Source organism: Aethalodelphis obliquidens, unplaced genomic scaffold (genome assembly GCF_003676395.1).
Source record: "Aethalodelphis obliquidens isolate GAN/ISIS:26980383/991018 unplaced genomic scaffold, ASM367639v1 scaffold3, whole genome shotgun sequence".
Lineage (NCBI taxonomy): Eukaryota > Metazoa > Chordata > Mammalia > Artiodactyla > Delphinidae > Aethalodelphis > Aethalodelphis obliquidens.
This window is the reverse complement of record NW_020837947.1, coordinates 18,397,852-18,413,294: the sequence shown is the minus strand read 5'-3', so window position 1 is coordinate 18,413,294 and position 15,443 is coordinate 18,397,852. Positions and strand designations below refer to the sequence as shown.

At 35.9% G+C, this 15,443-nt stretch overlaps 1 protein-coding gene and 1 long non-coding RNA gene across 5 annotated transcripts in view; both read left to right on the top strand.

Annotated features, from left to right (window-relative positions):
- LOC113608075 (uncharacterized) overlaps positions 1 to 6,106 on the top strand; it is a 52,479-nt gene extending 46,373 nt beyond the window's left edge. Inside the window, exon 3 of the long non-coding RNA XR_003428207.1 lies at positions 6,002 to 6,106. This is a non-coding gene — a long non-coding RNA (uncharacterized LOC113608075). The remainder of the gene's footprint in view (positions 1 to 6,001) is intronic.
- Positions 6,107 to 10,852: 4,746 nt separating this feature from the next.
- ADGB (androglobin) overlaps positions 10,853 to 15,443 on the top strand; it is a 134,031-nt gene continuing 129,440 nt past the window's right edge. For all 4 annotated transcript variants that reach the window (XM_027083903.1, XM_027083894.1, XM_027083912.1 and 1 more), the window contains exons 1-2: positions 10,853 to 10,892; positions 14,442 to 14,510. The gene's annotated coding sequence lies outside the window, so the exon portion shown is untranslated. The remainder of the gene's footprint in view (positions 10,893 to 14,441; positions 14,511 to 15,443) is intronic.

The window sequence follows — 15,443 nt, the reverse complement described above, 5'->3', positions numbered from 1 at the left end:
CAATTCGTTTTAGTAATGAAAAGTGTATATATATAATTATTTTAACACCTGTGTATCTGTTGCTTACATTATGCATCATTTTCACGTCAGACTATTCTGTTTGACTTTGCCCGCTGTTATAAATTTGCTTCTTTTACGCTTCCTCTCTTTTCCCCTGGAGTACCTTTATATTTTATATTTCTACTCTGGAAATCAGCCCCTTGCCTGGCTTTCTAGAATTTTTCTTCCCTCTAAACATCGGTTTCCTCTGGAATATAATTTGGCATTTGGAATATATATATTTTATATTTTCAACATTCCTCACTGATTTTATTAAATTTTTTTGAAATAACTTTCCACAAATATGTTTTGTTTATAAATTGCTAGCCTCTCCTAAATGCATCAGTGACACTTCACTTATCTCAATAGCATAGACCTACTATGTGGAAGAGAGCATTTAGCCATATAGCAGAGAATATACTTACCTTCAAAATCTTTTATACAACTTGTAATTTTAATGAATTAAATCATTTACTAGTACTTGGGTATATTGCTATACAAATAGAGTAACTCTGTATACTCCTGATTTTTTTCAGGGGCTGGTTTGATTTCTTTGCATGTTTGAATTTTCTAAATGTTCAGCATTTATTTCCCAATATTACCAGTTCCTAAATCTTCCAAAGTCCTGGGTTACCTTTGTGTTGAAAGATTATCTTGTTTTCAGAATTGATGAAATCAGGAATAATGTGATGTGAATATTTTAAAGGATCCTGACTATGCTAGAACAGTAGGTACACTCTGGCAATGAAATTCAAAGAGATACTGTGCTGAGAGCTTCAAAAGCAGCAGTTGTACATGGTCATTTGAAGTTTACAGTATATTTGACATTGGACTGTATTTGACTCTTGCTTGTACTGTGTGTGTAGCACAATAGGGGAGCTACTGAGCTGGTGTAAGATACCTCTAATGAGATTCTTTTTAAGTGATCTTCAGTATGGATGGAAACAAATTTGACATGTTACAAGGAAAGTAGACCAATTAGTAATAAGGCTTAACAGTTTGAGGGAGCCAGAATATACTTACACGTGACAGAATGAAGAGGAAAGCAAAACAGTCTCAACAGAGCCCTTATTTTTTAAGAAATTAAATCTTCCTTTTACAAAACAGCCTTTAAGATTTTTGAGCTTCCTGAATGAGGTAATTTTATCATGGTTTTGATGGATACAAAATCACTAATTTCTTTTTATCTGTAAGGTTGTACTGACACTCAATAAAACAGAGGTACTATAACACACTAAGTTATGCCTTGATTTTTAAAATTAATACTATGAAAAATTGCCCTTTTTCCCTGAAAACTGTTCTAGTCTTCCTTCTCTTACATGTTACTTAGGACCACCCCTTTATGATGTATATATTATCAGACTTTCTTTTCCAGCAAGATGGTGGATCACAATTTTTAAAAATAACAATAATACCTAGAAACACCTACATAAAGAAATAAAAATGTTCAGGATCCAGAAATAAGGATGGAACTGAAAGTCAGAATGGCATGGCTCTGAGGTGAAGCTGCTGCATTGCCTTATCAGTTGATGAAAGTGGACTCTTGTTTTATCGCATATAAGGCAAGATCTTGAGCCCAAATGAGTAAATGGATTGCTCCCACATTAGATGAAGGCATGGCTTTTCACGAGTTTAATTCTCGGTAAAAAGGTGAATGAGAAAAATCCACCCAAGCACAGAGAGATTGATAAGAAAGCTAGCATTTCTCTGGCTGGTGTCTGGCTGAAAAAAAAAGATTTTTTCCCTTGAGAAATGGAAACCCTTGGACTGAGACTTACATTAGTTTGACGTCTGATTTTAAAGTACCTGTAAGTTTCTGGATGGCTTATTCATTTGGGGTCTGTGAAAGAAGAAAACTCAATACTGCATGCAAAGAACATTCTTTCAACACAGGATTGTCTTGGAGGGAGGGGATTGGAGGGAAAGAAAACCCTTATCCTAATAAGGATAAGCTCATTATAAATGTGTCCTAAAACACAAGAATATAGAAAAGATAGGCAGAAGTTACAACAAACAAGAGAATCAGGTGTCACAAATTTGATAATAGAAAAATGATCTTTATGTAATTTACCATATATATGTTTATAATAATTAAAGATATAAAGGAAGAAATCCAAACCCTAAGAAAAGAATTACACTCTATGTTAGTCAACGTTAGTAATCAATGCTAGCTGCAATAACAAAGTAGCAAATAGGAAGTACTCAATGCTAGCTTCAGTATCAAACAATCCCCAAATCTCAGTGACCTTACACAACAAAAGATATTTCTCATTCATACCAGAGTGTGATCAGGAGTTTAGTGGTGCCTTTGCATGTGCTACATAAGGATGCTTGGCACCTTCCATCTTGTGGTATTACCATTTTCTAAAGTCTTCTCATAAGGACTGAGCCATACATCAAGCAGGAAGAGAGTAAGAAGTATCTCAGGAAATGTTTTAGGAGCATAAAGGTGGGATACAACACACTCCCCACATGCTATTTTCCAAAACACCATCACAAAATACCAGCCAACCTGCAAAGGAGTATGGGAAACATAGGAAATGGAAAACAGGACTGGTGAACATCTGGTCAATCTCTACCTAAATATAAAAATTTGAAACAGTTCTAATTAGAAATTGTAGAAATATAAAGACATATATTCTTCTATTTCATGTAAATAGGTAGATGACAGAGAAATATATAGATTGCCCATGTTGTCCAGGCACTGTTCTAGTTGGTGGAGATAGAGGGAGTGAAGAAAAACCGTGTTCCTGCCACTGGAGAACTTACAAACCCTATGTTTGGAAACATACAATAAGCACATAAATGATTAGTGAGAGAATTGTCAAGTGCTATTAAAGATGAAAAGATGCACAGAGGTGAGGGTTGCTATATTAGGTAGGGTGTTCAGGAAAGTCCCTCCCAAACTTGACCTTAGAAGATGAAATTTGCAGAGACCTTAACCTTCTTGTTGCTAAGTTCAATATTTATTTGTTAATAATTCATCTTGTTTGATCTGTTAGGAGCATTTGGATCTGTTGCTCATTCTCTCATTTTTTAAAAACTCGCTTTACTTGGCTTCCAGGGCGTCACCCTCTACTGTGTTTTTCCTACCTCACTGTTTCTTATTGCTGCTGTAAGAAAACACCACAAACTCAGTTATTTAAAACAGTACAAGTGTATTATTTTGCAATTCTGGAGGTCAGAAATCCAAAATGGGTCTCACTGAGCTAACAAGTGTCAGCAGGGCTGCATTCCTTTCTGGAGGTTCAAGGAGAGAATCCATTTCTTTGCCCTTTCCAACCTCTTGAAGCTGCCCACCTTCCTCAGCTTGTGGTCTCCTTCCTCTGTCTTCAAAATCAGAAGTTTTGCATTTTTCTGTCTGGTCTTCAGGAGTCACATCTCCCTCAGACATCTTCTGTCTCCTTCTTCCAGTTTTGAGGACCCTTATGATTCCACTGAACCCACCCAGATAATCTGGGATAATCTCCCCACCTCAAGGTACTTAACTTAAAGATATCTACAAACTCTCTTTTACCATGGAAGGTAACATATCCACTGGTTCTGGGGATAAGGATATGGACATATGGACATATTTGAGGGACCATTATTCTATCTACCACACTCACTGACTGCTTTTCTCAGTTTTTTGGGTTTTTTCTTCTCTTTTAATATGGAGTACTAGGGCAGATATGTAGCTGTACTGATTAATAGAATATTGAAATGTTTTTATATTGATTCATGAGTAGCCTTAACAATAACCTCACCAATAACCCTGATCCCCAGTCTTTTCTGATTCTTGCCCTGGGTCCCTGACCCACCCTGAGGACCTTACATCCCCGACCCTACTACTTAAAGTAAAGAATAAATGTCTAGTGGAGCTGGTGGCTTTGAAGACCCTGATCCAGGATCACGGACAGCATCTATTTAGACCAGTCAATGCTCATTCCTTCCCAGTTGTTAGGCATTTTGAGTAGCACCCGTGGGGCCGCCTCTTTATGATCATTTTCTTGGTGATTTCACCAAATCTTAAGAGTTTAGATATCATTGAAATGCTAATGACTCTCAAATTTTCACTTTTAGTCTATTTCTTTCTTCCAAACGTCAGAATTCTATATCTAACTACCTATTTAATATCTCCATGAAGGTATGATAAACATCTAAAACACAACTCATTCAAAAGTGAAATGTTGCTTTATTGCCTACCTCAGTTTTGTCCCATGCCATAATCTTCTGTCTTTCAGGCAATATCAACTCAATATCTACTTGTTCTGCCTTTAAAATATACACAAGGGACTATTTCTTGCCTCCTCTACTGTTACCAACCTGGTCCAAACCACCGCCAGCTCTCACCTATTGTTTCAATGCCTTCTAAGTTGTCGCCCTTGTCTTTTCCGACCATAGCAACAAAAGTGATTATAAAATTTCAGTTATGTCATGTTATATCCCTGCTCAAAACCCTCCTTTGGTTTCCTGTCTTACTCAGACTAAAGACCCATGTGCTTCCCTTTTTCAGATCACCTTTATTATCTTTGCCCCTCCTGTTACCTCTCTGAAATCATCTCTTTTTAACCCCCTCTTCAGCCTCACTGATCTCATTATTATTCTTCAAATAAGTTAGGATGCTCTTTGCATCTGGAATACTATTCCTTGTTTGTGGAACATTCTTCCCACACGTATCCACATAGCTTGATCCTTTATTTTCTTTCACTATTTACTTAAATAGAACCCTATTATAGACACTTTCCATTAACTACTGTATTAAAAATTGTGCAACTTAACTCTTCAGGCCCCCTTTCCTCTTTTATATTTCCCTTTAGCATTTTTCACTTTATAATATACCATTTATTTTACTCAATTTATGCTGTTTATTTTGTGTCTCCACTGCTAGAGTATGAACTCAATAAGGGTAGAGATTTTAGTCTGGTTTGTTCACTGCTTATCCCGGGGTCTAGAGCAGGCTTCCAGCCTCACAAGTAGCTAAAAACTTGAATAATTAAGAAGATGCCTTTTTTAGATTTTACAATTCATAAAAATGTAGAAAAAGCAAAAGAGGTTTAGAGATAGGAAAACACCAATATACTCACAGTGAGAGTATAAAGTAAGTCCAGCTTTTCTGCAGAAAATTACTCAAAATATATCACAGACTTTAAACCTGCATATATTTTGATTCAGTAAGTCTCCTTATTAAAATCTATCCTAAGGAGATAATAATGTATGCAAAGATTTGGCAACAAGGATAGCCATCACAGCCTTGTTTATAATTGTGAAAATTTTTTTAAATCAAACCCCTCAAATTTCCAAATATAGAAACTTAGTTAAATGAAAGACAATATATCATACAATGGAAGATTATGCAATCATTCAATTAGTATTTAAACACTTATTGGCATGGGAACTATCAACTGTCAATGTACTGATAAGTGGAAAAAAGCAATCTGTAAAAGAGAATACGATGAATGATGTCATTTTTGAGGAAAGATGTATATCCTTGTACAGTGATCTGAGAGGATGGATAATTTTTAACAGTGTGGTTTCTAGAATGAGGTGAGTATGCCTTTCTTATTTATCTGACTTGTATTTTTTAATTTTCTTTTAAAATGATGATCATATAGCACTTTTATATTTGGGAACATCCAAATTATATTTTCACTGATCTTCAAAAAGCAATCACTATTATACATGTAAAGGATTTTCGTTGGGTATGGTTTGTATATAAATATTCCCCTTCGTGGCATCTTCTGTGTTTATGATGAATGTCCTGCCTTAATAAGTAGGGGCTAATGCTCAAAATTTGCTTACAGAATAATCTCCGGGGTATTTCTGTCTTTAGAACCTTAACATGTGGAAGGTGTCCATCCACTGTATTGAAAAATATGTTTAACATGATTGCTAACCAGATAATTAAATTTACATCATGAAATTAATCCAGTATTTTACCTCAGAGATCTGAATGAAAACCACCTCCCCGCTCTGTCTCTAGTCAGTTCCCTTTTGGCAGTAATGTGCAACCCAGTGAACAGAAGAAGGGGAAGTTTCCAATCTGGCCAGAATGGAGCGAGGCAGACATAAATGCTGAGAAGTGGGATGCAGGCAAAGGTGCAAAAGAAAAGGACAAAACAGGGAAAGGCCCTGTACTTGTAAGTAGACTTGACTATGACTAGATTTCATTTTGGTGTTTAATCGTATAATGGAATAGGATTTGTTAACGTGTGCACGTGCTCCCTCTTCTCCACAGCCTCCACTCAAAAGATAAATTTTGTCTTTGTCCGCCATGCCTCCCCCAATCCTACCTTGTCTTTCCAAGCCTTAGTCCTGAGCTTTGGTGAATCACATTTGAGTAAATGGGAGGAGAGAAATGACCAAAGAGTCATAATGAAAGAAAGGGAAAACTGATAGAACAGGCTAGCAAGTGGATTTTGAACAGAATTGGGAACCAGACATTTAGAGATGGTGGTTTAGAAAATGAGAGCCCCCCACAAAACTGTGAGCTGTTATTTGGAGATTACAGGCAAGATAAATCTTTTAAGAGATGTTACTATAAGAATTGAATCCTTCTTAATATCTGCACCCCAAGATATTTGGGTAAAAATCTAGGTTACTCTTCATTTACCTGTAGCTTTTAAACATGTTGTGTCCCTGAGATTGGAGCTGAGAATGGGGTTCCTACATTTTCCAGTTATATTATTTTAGGTTCTTTTGCTTACTTAAAAATGTCTTTCTTCTTTATAGAAGGTACCGGTCTAGGTTGCATTTTAAATATAACCCATTTATTTGGTACAGTAATTCATTCAACAAAAGTACTTTTAAAACACAATACACGCAGAGGGAGGGGATATGGAGATATAGGTATACGTATAGCTGATTCACTCTGTTATACAGCAGAAACTAACACACCATTGTAAAGTAATTATACTTCAAAAAAGATATTAAAAAAGAAAACGCAATACAATTTTCAAAACACAAACAAAATTACCATAATGGCTAGGTTGAACTCTAGTGTTTTTATTTGCATAAAGCACTCTGAAATGGTACTTATTAGCATTTACATTTTGTTCACAAAATGCAGTCACCAACTGCATGATTCATATCAGTACTTTGTTTACAAAAGATGCTCAATAATTATAACTAATTGCTGACACTGTTACTATTTGAACAATTTCAAATAACAATATGTGAGGGAATGCATTCTTTGTACCATGCCTAAGGTGATTATGAACTTTTAGATGCAAAGGACTTTTGAACTCTCTGGGTTCAAAATAAAATGGTCATATTCTACATATTTTATAGAAATTCAGATCTTATGGGGATTGTCTGTGAATTTTCATCAGCAAGATAGATTGTGTAGATCCTCAGTTGAGCAGCTGAGCTCTGGAAAAGATCCAGAGATGAGTCACTCCAAATTGTGAAGGATCAACAGGGAAGGGAAAAGCAGAAGTACCTGAAAACTTTGAAATAAGAAATAGCATATAAAACAACATTTTAAGGACCTTAGAATACAAACGTATCTTTATTAGATGACTATGAAAAATTCTTACAGATCTCTGGAAGGTCAGGTATCAAATTCTTGAACTTAATGTTATTGAAACAAGGGCAAGTCTGTTGGAAGAACATTTATTGGAGGAAAACCATTGAGACTGGAGCAGTAATAACTGTGCTGGTCAAATGGACAGTTGATGTCCATTTCATTTGGGGTCAACATATAGGACTATTGCTGGCTGCTGTATAAAACTGCATGATTTGGGAAGCACTAGCCCTACTCCTGCTGTGAACAGGGGCTAGTCCAATAAGGGGTGACACTTCAGAGCCTTAACTAACACCCCATTCTGCCACCACAGCTTTCACAAGGTAGGAGAGCACAGCTCAAGTCCTGGTTGTTACGACGGTGCAGGGTGATGCCATCTGGGATAGAACCTTGCTTTCCACCCCCGGTTCTGTTCCACAACCTCAGCATTCATGGCTCAGGAAGCAATAGTTTCCCCACTGGAGTGAGTCATGGACCCTCCAAGCACTGTGACTGCATTTCTATGATATAGTGGCACATTAGCTCTGAGCCATGATTTGCAGCATCCATATTTTACCAGGATAAATTGCCTTAAGCATGTAACCATGGCAGTTATCCTTGCAGTTTTACAAAGGCCACTTCTTTAGATGTGAGGCTAGTGATCAGGAAATCAGCCTCAGATGCCCAACCCTCCCCTATAAGTCCAGCATTATGTCTCACTTCCTCAGCAAGAAAAGGATATGATGGGTGAACCAAATTAAGACGTATACGATAAAGTACTGTAAGGTGGATGTAAGAAATATACCTAAAGCAAAATGACATGGAAAGATTAGCATTAACAATAAGAGGGGCTCAAATCCTGGAGAAAAGGGAATCACAATGGGATGAGCCCCACTATTTTTTTTCCTCAAAGACATTTATTAATTCAAGGCATGGAAATTAGAAAGCAAGCACAGAGTAGTGGCCTGGGGCTTATGTCAGTTTTTCTGGGCTGAAGGGAAGGAGGATATTGTCTGGGACTGCGAAAGCAGCCAGAACTTGAACCCAAATCTCAGAGGTAACTACAGAGAAGTGATCTGTAAATTTTGCATACAATTTTATTTTGAGACATTTGTCTACCTCCTAAGCTGTGAGTGTGAAGCTTTTGCTGCTGAGCAAATGAGTAAAAAGCAGCAGCCTGGAAGCTTAATAATTGAGAAAAGATTTCAAGATGATAGGTAGAGAATGGGATTCAATGTACACCAAGTGAAGGGACCTTGCTAAACACTCCAGACTTTTAATTAGTGCCTCAACATGGCTACAGAATTCCACATTGAGTAAGAACAAACCAAAATCACACCAGTCCTGCCAAATCCTAAGACCCAGTGTTGATTAGGTCAAATTCATCTTGTGCTCTGCCTGTCAAAAGGCAATAAAATCCTCCTCTCTGGATGAAGACATCATCATTTAGAACATGTATAAATTTTTATATCCAGCATATATCATACAATCAAAATTTACCAGACATGAGGAGAAACAGAACCAAGTGACTAAAAATCAAGAGGAAAAATCAGATAATAGAAACAGATCCAAAGGAGACTCTTTTGGAATTGTCAGATAGGGGACTTTAAAATTACTAAATTAATATTTGCAGGGATAAAAGCAATGTGAGAGAAACCCAGAAGTCTAGTACAGCTCCTGAAAAAACATCAGTTTGTCTTTTAAGGACTCATTCTTCTATCATTTTGACTAGATGTTAGGGTGCCTTTATCGTCATTTGAATTATTCCAGTATCTTAAATTTGACAATAAACCACATGCTCCAGACATACATAGACACTTGTTATGTTTAACGCTCAGACAATGCCCTAAACATGTAACCTATTTCTCAAGCCACACCAGCATTAGGGTAAACATATAATTATGATGAAAATCACAAAACAGTGTATTTTCCCCTGTGCCTATTAACTGAGGTGAAATTTGATTACGTTTCTTTTCCCCATACAGATAGTTTATGTTCCTTTAGCATTTCGTTTGTAATCCTAGAAATTGTCATGTTATTTCTTGTAAAGATCCCCCCATCCCCTACCATTTTATGAGCTATGAGAATTTTTACATAGCAGCTACCTGAAGTCTCTCTGACTTGCTATGCTAGACTGCTTGCATATGGATATCATTCTTTCTCCAGAACTCACTAATTGACCCATGGTTGGGGCTCAGAAATTAAAGAATTAATTGCATTCTTGAGCATTTATCCCAGAAAAATGGAAATTCACATTCACACAAAAACCGGTAACCTATACACAAATGTTCATAGCAGCTTTATTAGTAATAGCCTCAAACTGGAAACAACCCAGATGGAATTCGATGGGCAGGTGGTAAACAAACAAATATCCATAGCATGAAATATGACTCAGCAATAAACAACAAACTATTGATACATGCAACAACTTGAATGGATTGAATCTCCAGGGAATTAGGCAGAGCGAGAAATAAAGCCAATCCAAAGGGTTATAGACTATATGGTGGGTTCCATTCATATAACATTACTGAAATGACAAAATTATAAACGTCAAGACTAGCGACTGCCAAGTGGTAGGGATTAAGCACAGACTGGGGAGTTGGAAGGTGGGTGTGGCTATAAAGGGGCATAAGAAGGATCCTTGTGCTGATGGAAATGTTCTGTATATCTTGGCTGTGTCAGTGTCAATATCCTGGTTGTGTTCTATAGTTTTGCAAGATGGTACTGCTGAAGAAATTGGGTAGAGACCATAGGAACTCTCTGTATTATTTCATGCAATGGCTTATGAATCATGATTATCTCAAAATAACAAGTTTAATTAAAACAATAAATGAAAGTCAGATCAAAGGTACAGATTTCATTTACATATCATCTTTTTTATGATTCTAACTGAAAAATAAGTAAATACTTTTCAATCTTCTCTGCTCAGATTAAAAAAAAACATTTTCAGTGGAAAATGTGGCCATATCTGGCCCATCCAAAATTGTTTCCCCACCATACCTAATTCACATTCCCAAGCCACTCACGCTTGTTTGGATTGCTTCCTCTGCAATCAAACTGCTACTCATAATCAAAGTTTCATTAATTAAATACAGTATTGTTAACTTCAGTATTCTCCAAGTACTGCATGAACTCGCTCTGAGAACAAACACACAAATTACTCTAAAAATGCTTATTTATTGATCAGATCAATGCACGTATTCATTTTTATTAGATAGAGTTGTTTTTGTTTTAATAAAACTATATGGAGAAAATACTCAATACGTTTTTTATATAGCATTTTTTTGAAGACCCTGAAGGAAAGATTGAATTACCACCATCATTGAAAATTTATTCCTGGAAACGTCCACAGGATTTTTTAATTAATCAGGTAAGAGATATTTTTACTATTATAATACGTATTAACTATGAGATATAATATCCTAGTTATGAAAATTTGCATTTTAAAAGCTGTTTAGGGTAATTTTTTCTTGGTATTTAGTAAGAAAAAGTAATTACTTTTTGGACTTTAAATTAGAAATAAATATTTATCGATATAGTTTATACTGGTTTTCAAGAGAATAATGAAAGTTTGTTCAGGGTCTCAAGTTTCCTTCTTCTCTTCATGATGTCAAATTTTAACCTAAAATGTTGCAAAAAGTTATTCCTTAATTTCTGACAGACTTTCTCCTTTCTGCTTCTTACATGGTGTAGGTCTGTTTACTCTAGTGTTAATAAGCATTTATTTTCAAGCCCAAGAGATCTGCACTTGAATCTCTCTATTCCAGGAATTCTTGAATCATTTTCCAAGCGCCACTTTGATTTCTGAACCCCGTGTGAATCACACTGACATGGACATCACCCAAGAAAACTTCATCTTAAATAGCACTTACGTACATTAAACTTTAGACCTACTGGTCTATCTTCCTAATTAATAACTATGTTAGTTTGAATACATTTGGTATTTATAAGGGTTTAATTATCACTAATGCCTTTTTTCCCTTCTTGAATCTCCCATTTTCATTTAATGCATAGAAAGCCAGTAGACTAAATTAGTTATTTAATGCTAGTCAAAAGGTTATAATGAAGCTGATTCTTCTGTAATCATGGAATTCACTGCATCTCTGTTTCTATGCCTAGTGATTTTATTCCTAAGAGTTTTAGCTTTTAGAAGCACTGTTACTAATGCAGAAAATACAATTTATCTGTCATGCTTTTCAATTATTATTAGTTAAGAAAGTCAGAAATCCTAAATATTTATTAAAATTAGAAAATAAAAAGGTACATCTTTGTCCATCAGAGTATTTATTCAATGCCTATCTGAAAGACATTTTAAATAAAATAAATCAAATTTACAAAAACCATACCTTTAAATTACTTATAATGTTAGGTAACATTGAAATGAAGAATGCAAATTCTGTGAGGTTAATATAATGCACTTAATATTTATGTATTATTAATAACACTCAGGTTCTACTCAGTATAAGTGCAGAGTTTATATTCCATGCAAATGAAGGATATGAATTCCATGAAGTGAGTGTTGTAAGTTTGAATAAGTAGGAAAGTTTTATACCTTTTACTCTTTTAGCATACCTTAGTTCTGGAAGATACACTTGTACTAAAAATAAATTGATTCATTGTTGTTAATGACACTTGCACCTGTATTTATTGAAATGCTGCCATTCATCTCCTTACCTCTCCTCTCCCTCTGCACTGACTCCTTCTCTTGATCCATCATGCTGAAGTGTGAACCAGAACAGCCCAAACTGAAAGTCTAGCTAAGCAGGAAAGTTTTAGAATAGTGCTTGTCAAGTTTTAGTGTATGAGACCACAGTGATAAGTACATTTTACATTGAGATTCATTAAATATGGACATATATAGGGCTTCTCTGGTGGCGCAGTGGTTGAAAGTTCGCCTGCCGATGCAGGGGACACGGGTTCGTGCCCCGGTCCGGGAGGATCCCGCATGCTGCGGAGCGGCTGGGCCCGTGGGCCATGGCCGCTGGGCCTGCGCGTCCGGAGCCTGTGCTCCGCAACGGGAGAGGCCACAGCAGTGAGAGGCCCGTGTACCGCAAAAAAAAAAAAAAAAATATATATATATATATATGTATATGTATATGGACATATATAAAGTTTAGACAAAAATGTTACAAAACAATAATGACCTTTCTATATGAAATTTACTCTATTTCATTATAGTCCATATATATAAAGATATATATATATATATTCCTGACACATCTTATAGATATATCTATGTGTGTATATATATATATAGTCCTGACCCATTAAATGATTTCATGATTCACTAAATATTTGCAACCCACAATTTAAGGAGCACTAGAAACATACCTCAGAACACTATGTAAAATATGAAGTCAAAGGACATGATTTAAGTCAAAGAGAAGCTAACTTACTAAAAAACTTAAAAGCCTACATTTAAGATATCAGAGTCAACATGGACCATTCCAACCAAGGGGGGTTCACAAGCCCTAAGAGCAGAGTGAATAATCAGATTGGTTTATTTCTGAGAACCAGATATTGGTGGCCCAGGTCCTTCAATATTGATTATATTAAACAGATGTAAGATGTCTAAAACTTTGTCTTGCCCCAGGTATAGGTGTAGGGGATAAAGATGCTAAAATACCATTGCAGAGACCTCTGTCTTAATATTTGTTGTCTTTTAGAAACTTTCAGTTCCTCCTTTTCATTTGTCAGCAGATGACTATTGTCTAACCCATCAAACCTTAGACATCTAATACATATTTAATCTATAGTCAATTTTAATGCATTTGGTACATACTGAAAGGTATAGGCATTTTAGAAGTGTTGCATCACAATCAGACAAACCAGAATAATATATATATATATAAACATAAAGTTATATATATGTAATTTTATAAATTATATAAATTATGAACATAAGAGTCAATTCAGGCCTTCAAGGTAGTTTTAGGTAAATTTTTCTCAGACATATAAAAATATTTTATTGAGTTTTCAAGATGCTAGTAGTACAGATGATTGAGAGTAATTGATGGCATTAGTTTCTACAAAAATCTAGTTTGGGGGCTTCCCTGGTGGCGCAGTGGTTGAGAGTCCGCCTGCCCATGCAGGGGACACGGGTTCGTGCCCCGGTCTGGAAGGATCCCACTTGCCGCGGAGCGGCTGGGCCCGTGAGCCATGGCCGCTGAGCCTGCGCATCCGGAGCCTGTGCTCTGCAACGGGAGAGGCCACAACAGTGACAGGCCCGTGTACCGCAAAAAAAAAAAAAAAAAATCTAGTTTGCTAGTCAAAGCAACTTTCATTTTATTTTGATATGTTAAATATATAAGGTTGATATTAATTGTAACTAATTTTAAAAACTGTTACAAGTCATATTTTGGTCTAAATATAAAAGGTGGTCTAAATATAAAAGCAAACTTAGATATATACCAATTAATTAATGACCACCGTATTAACTTTAAAAGACATAGCAATATTTAAAGTTGAGCAAGATTTTAATAAGCTGTCTCAGCTAATATTTTTTATCCAAGATGAAGACATTTTTCTAGCTACCAGATGTTAACTAAACTTCAGGTTTAACTTGAGTGGTTAATTTAAATTTCAAATCAGGTTTTAAACTTTCAGTTTGTGAGTTTATGCATGCTAAATTTATCTGCATATATCTTACAACATTTTATTATATTTTAAAATACTGTATTTTATAGGTATTACATTATTAAATTAATGTCACCTACAGCTCTAACAGGGTTATCTTACAGAATAATATGCTTATATTTTTATTTCTTCTAATTCCTCTGGTTGTGAGAAATGAAATCGAGTTTGGCCTGTTTGCAGCACATGAAACTGTTTCATTAAGCTACATTTCCTTTACTTTTCCTAAATAGTAATCTCTCTCTCTCTCTCTCTCTCTCTCTCTCTCTATGTATATATATTTCAGCCTCCAGTGGTTGTGAAAAACGAAATCCTTGACTTGTTTTCAGCAAATGAGCGTTTACTCTGCAGTGAGGTAAGTAGGGGAATATCAACCTAAGAAAACCCTGGCTGCAGAATGCCTTTGGGACCCGCCCTTAAGCAATTCCCAGTCAGTCAATTTCATTGCTGTCTTGCTCACCTTTAAGTTCTGGTATAACTGAATATTTCATAAGCCAGACACTCAAAGAGGAAGAGAAGGCTCTTTAATTGAGTAGAGAGAGAACAGGTGGGGAAGATGTTAATATTAGCACTGCTTATGCCCCTGTTCTCCTGCCCATGGACCAGGGTAGCCCAGTACACACCATCTAGGCCTTTCTCCTCCAGATCCATGTGCCTAGCAATTGACATAAAGTTGTTGCCAGTCTGGCCCTACATCATGTCCAAGAGTAAGGTGTTTGGTGTTGTTTGGCTTGCTGATGTGGAGAAATCAGGAGGTGCAGCTCAAATGCAACACCTCATTGAAACAAACCAGATTTTCAGTGCAGCAGTCTTACAGCACATGGGAACACACCTCCCCACTCTCCACCTGGGGTTCTATCCATCAGAAGCAGACCTGTTCCACTCCCCTAAGGTAGTTACATCAGAAACAGGCTTTTTGATTATTTTCTCCTAAGGTCCAGTCAGAGGAGTGGGGCATAGTCATTATCCATTTAAACATTTTGTCTTTCTGATCTTTAACATCTTGACCAATATTAAAATCAAAATATTTTTTCTTCAGCCAGGTTGTACTGATTAGTATAAAATTATCTCTGAATTGTTTTATGTTTTATGGTTTAGTCTAAAATACGCTTATTTTATGAATTCTAAACCTACATAGACTTTAGCATATCATTTTTCAAGGGAAGTGTAAAATATTTATGTATTGAAATATAGTTGATTTACAATGTTGTCTTAATTTCTGTGGTACAGCAAAGTGATTCAGATATATATATATTCTTTTTTATCTTCTTTTCCATTATGGTTTATC